Below are 5,388 nucleotides of genomic sequence, written 5' to 3'. Positions count from 1 at the left end.
GTTGTCGCTATGAGACGACGAATGGTTGTCGTTATTGAGAATGGCAAGATAAAAATCAATTTCCATCTCATGTGATAGTGTTTATTCACATTAAAAAAAATCATTGGATATCATTTGTTAAAAACGCAACATGTTAAGGAAGACATGAATGATATGTCTAAATTGACAAATTTGAATTATGTAATACCTTGAGGAGAAAGTTTCAAATTTGGAGTTCGAAGACAAGCGATGGAGGAAGATTGTGCTATGGTCATGGTTTTTTTTTCTTTGAAGATGATGTCTTAAAGTTGTTGTTTTTGTTACTTTTCTCTAGATAAGTTTGTGATATGAAAAATTGTTGATGGTGTCTAGTTAGTGTAATGTTCTTAATTGTAATTTCTATTATTGTTGGTATTGTAGCGAAATTGTGTTTAGTTCGCAAGCTTCATTGTAATGTATTTCGTTGCTAATGAAGTGAATTAGGATCAATTTTGTGTTCATTTTTGGATCAGTTTTTTTTATCTCATAATGGTGCATGCACTTTAGTTGAGTTCTTGTTGCTGTTTTTTCTTTATAGTTTTTGTGTAGTTTTTGGTAGAATTTAGGTACTGTTTGATCGAGTTTAGGTGTTAGATTTGAAGCTATTTTTATTCTAATTAGATTTGTTATTCTTCAATGCTTTTACAATTTTATAGTTTGGTGAATTTCTCGTGTTTAACAACTATAAGAATAGCTTTGAAACTTAAATTTTATTTTTCCGGAAGTGTAAAGTCATTTTGTGGCAGCATTGTGTAGTATCTATTGTGGTGCTTTAGAATTATTCTTGATCTGGCTGGCCTGGCATGATTCTGCAGTCAACTACTCGTCTTTTCAAATTAACCAACAAATTGACAAATTCTTATTTGTATCAATGACACAATAAAATTGACTTATTTTAAGTGTTTTAAGCTAAAATAACTTTTAAGCACTTTCGGAGTACTTGAATAAGTTAATAGAAGTGTTTTAGTTAAACTTATTGAAGTTACACATTAACCAACAAACTATGATATAAGTTATGAGGGGTAGTAAATGGTGCACATTAACAATATCTAGCCATTGCAATACATTTCTGAATATTCTGTTCATACAAAAGTAAGCTGAAATATGCAAGACGTGTTTATCCACAAATTCACAATGTACTTCACCCTATGTTGAGCATAACAAAAATTATTAAGGATGAATCAATACAAAATTAGCAAATTCTTGAATTAGTCACCGCAAAAATATGTACATTTCCTAAACGTTGGTCATTTCTTCTCTAATCTTGCCTTCTTAGTCTTCAATTTACCAACTCTTTTTTCCTTCTCTACAACCAACTGGTTTGAGGTCATTGACTTGCCTTTCCAGGTCACTTTCTTTGGTGAATAAGGCAGATTGGTAGGCTTCACGACACCAAATTCATCTCCATTGAAGCTAATTTTTCTAGTACCAATTGGTCTTCGTTGTAATTTTTTTTGTTGAAGCCTAGTCCTTTCTTCAGATACCACCTCCGGCCTCAAAATTGGCTGGCCGTCTTCATCTTCATCTTCCTCTTCACCTTCCCATTCATCATCACCAATGGTTGAAGGTTGAGCAAATTGTTGTTCTTGTTCAGTAGTTTGACTCTCGTGTGATGTTGTTAAGGTCACATCTTGCACTTTCTGGAAAGATCCTTCACCCATATTCTTTATCTTCTCATTCACCTGCAAAAACAACCATGAATATTTCACCGAATCAAACAAGCAATAAAATTAAGAATGTTTCAGTTTATAAGCATTTAAAAGTAAAAATATTTTACCAAAGGACAAGTTTTGATGTTGTGACCTCTGTTACAACAATATCCACATGTCATTAAAAGTCCTTTTCTTGAAGATGACCAAGCCCCCTCTCTCTTCCTTGCCTCGTCCTTCTCTCTCTTTCTTTTCAACTTTGGTCTACCAACCATTTTATGTATTTCCGGTGGTTCCATTGCATGTTCTGGTTTCATTTTCCAGAATTTTTCACCTCTAACTGGTTGTAGTTTATGCATATAAACTAACATGTAAGCTTCCTTTGAATACCACCAATGCACCTTGCTCATCGGGTTTTTTTTACCTGGTAAATCAAAGCTTTGATGGCATGGGAACATGGTATTCCTGTCAAATCCCATACCCTGCATGTGCACCTCTTTAATTGAAGATTGACGGCATGCTTGTCTTCACCTTCATGCACTTCATATCCAAAGTCTCCATTAAAATGAATTTCACACCCTTGTGCTATTTCTCTGTAATCAGTCAGCAAATCCTTGGCATATGGACTGATTTCATCTCTCCAATTCCTACATTCCTCCTCACGATCTTTCAGTAATTTCATTACCTTTCAAACAATGAAAAATCCATAATTAACAAAAATATAACATAATTCTAACAAGAAATATCTTTGCCTACCTGGTAGCAGTTTTGATATACTTTTTTGAGATTTAAATTTCAAATATGCACAAAATCAGTTTAGTGTAATTAGAATTGTAAGCTAGATTAGGCAATTTAGTGATGTGAAGGTGATCAATGCGTTGCAACTTCTAGCAACCCGAGAAATGATGACATCTATCTACTTTCCACCAGCTAATGTAAATGACAACCAAAACAAGATAGCAATGATGTTAAAATTTATTCTTGAGATGTTTTCTAAGTTTGTGACACAATACTGGAAAAAGGAAAAAATGCACAGTGAAGCACAAGTTGGAGAAAGAAGTTAAAGTTGTGCTTACAAATCTATAAAAATCTAAGTTGTACGGACTCTTCACTTTCGATGCCACATTCATGTCGAATTCTCTAAAAATACACTATTTTTAGAGAATTCAACATGCACTCGTTAGCATTTTTGATGAGTCCGAGCAACATAGGTAAAGTAATGACATAGTGTGCTTAAAATTTTATACACATCAATGTTATAAATACAGAAAATTGATCGTAATATAAGTGACAAAAACTCTAATAATGAATTTTTTTTATCAAAGACAAAGTAATAGTTAAATACCTTGACTCTAGTCTCTTCCAACATCTTGATAATTGGTTTGTGTCTTGCCTTTAAAATCCATTTATTGAATGATTCTGTAAAGTTGTTGTCAACCATTTGATTCTTGCATTTGGTGTCAAAATAAGCTCTACACCATTTTTGGGATGGGTGGCCTATTGGTTCTTTGGCAGCCATTTCAGAAACAGTCCCTAAAGTTGTCAATTGGTCATTGGACTCTTCTCCATAAGTGCTCCAAGCACACTACCACATTAATTTTTTCATTAGTACACCCCTCCAGTTCTTACTCCAGTTAGCTTCTATATGTCTGGTGTGTGATGTGATTTAGGAAGTACATCATCAACAACACCAATCAACCCCTATAATATCCAAACAGTTAAGTAAATAAGATAAGATTAGTAATTAAAAAAACTTACAACACAAATATAAATTAAGTTGAGAATCTATAACCTTTTGCATGTCTGATATAAATGTAACTCCTTCACCCTCCCTTAACAATAAAGAAGATCTCAATAGCTCCATAAACCACTTCTATGTTCTATTTGTTTCTTTATCTACCACGGCCCAAGCAAGATAAAAGTGTTTTGCTGAATCTTGTGCCATAGCAATCAGTAAAATTCCCTTACATTTTCCTTTCAAAAATGTGCCATCCAAACCTATTAAAGGCCTCAATCCTACTTTCCAACCACTTTTCAAAGCTTGAAAGCACACATACATTCTCAAAAATCTCCTTTTTCCTTCTGTCAAAGCATGTTTTGATATGTTTATAACCACATCTGTACCAGGATTACTATCCCTCTATTCTTGAGCATAAGCCTCTAACCTATTGAAATCATCAATGAAACTACCCTCTAATTCCTCTAAGGCAAGTTTCTTAACTCTCTTCATCTTAGAATAACTAATATTCAGTTTAAATTTCTGATCCACATCCACCCTCATTTGTTTGATTTTGTACTTAGGATCATTTTGGACTTTGTTCTTGAATAATGTGCTAAAATATCGGGAGTAACTCTTTTATTATGAAATGCTGGATCACATTTATGTTTTGTCTCCAAAGTCTTGATTTTAAATCCTTGATCTTTATTATCCTTAGATATCAAGCACACAAAAGGGCATCTAGTATCACATACATATCTAAGTCTAGTAGTGTTCGATTGTTTTACTTTATGACCAACCTTTTTAGCAACTGCATAGAATCCCACAACCCTTTTAGCTTCAAACAAATCTTTAAAACTTATGCCTTTTTCCATGTGTAAAAACTTGTCAAGCTTTTCATTAACATCTTGAGTTCTTTCCTTTCTAAAGAGTTCTAATTCTTCACTGTCACGATCACTAGAGTTAAGTCCAACATTTTTCTCCTCATCAGATGAATCACAATCTGTTCCAACATCTACCACAATATTATGATGCTCATTTTGATCAATGATGTTAGAAGTAGAGACAGGTAGTTCACCTTCATCTATAGCATATAATTGAAGCTCACTGACTTGGTTAGACAATAAGTGTTGCAATGATATAATGCCTGGAGATGGAACAAATAATTCATTCTCATCCAGAACTTATAGTTGAAGCTCACTGAACTCGGTACACAATAAAGATTGTAGTGCTATAATGCATGCATCATTCTCAATCAAAAAGTATCTACCAGAAGGCCCATTTACTAACCTGCCCTTACTGAAACCTAACTTTTCAGTATACTCTGCGCTAATATCTATGTAAGATAGTAAATCCGCATCAAAATCTTGCATCATGTGCTTCAACGATACATCACTTCAGGTTTCAACACCCACTTGCCTCCATAGTTAAACACCAAATCGACCTTCTTAATCATTCTTCAAAAAGAGTATATAAAAAAACAAGAAAAGGGACCCATCAACATCATTCAAAGAATAGTTTAAAGACGACAATATTTATTACCCTAAAATACAGACAAAAATAAGAGAAAGGGTCCACAACAAACTATAGATTAATAAACAAAATATTTTTTTGAATAAACTATTGCAAAAGAGAAAGAGAATACACCATATCAATAACTAAACACAATATAAAGAAATATTAAAAATCAAAGTTCAGATAATAACAATTGAAAAGGGACCATTAAAAGTCGAGAACTAAGTAAAGAAAGACGTAAAAACATTCAAAATAATCGAGAGTAACACTACATGAAAATTTCAGAAACCCTAAACCATGAAAATGAAAAAATGACCTACTTAGAAGAGAGAAGACTTCAAAATTCAATGCTCCAACTTGAATCCCTTGAACTTCAACAAAGTATTGCACTGAAAATCTAAGCCATTTCAGGTGAAATTGATCTTGAAATTGGTTAATAAGAAGGAAATGAAGAAAAATAGGTTATTAGGTTTAGGGAAGATGAGATGA

At 33.1% G+C, this 5,388-nt stretch overlaps 1 pseudogene; it reads right to left on the bottom strand.

Annotated features, from left to right (window-relative positions):
• Positions 1 to 3,631: 3,631 nt before the first annotated feature.
• Positions 3,632 to 4,760, bottom strand: LOC125869778 (uncharacterized; annotated as a pseudogene).
• Between the last annotated feature and the right edge of the window lie 628 nt (positions 4,761 to 5,388).

This window comes from Solanum stenotomum, chromosome 7 (assembly GCF_019186545.1).
Source record: "Solanum stenotomum isolate F172 chromosome 7, ASM1918654v1, whole genome shotgun sequence".
Lineage (NCBI taxonomy): Eukaryota > Viridiplantae > Streptophyta > Magnoliopsida > Solanales > Solanaceae > Solanum > Solanum stenotomum.
Note: the sequence above shows the minus strand (reverse complement) of the source record. Positions and strands in the feature narration are given on the sequence as shown.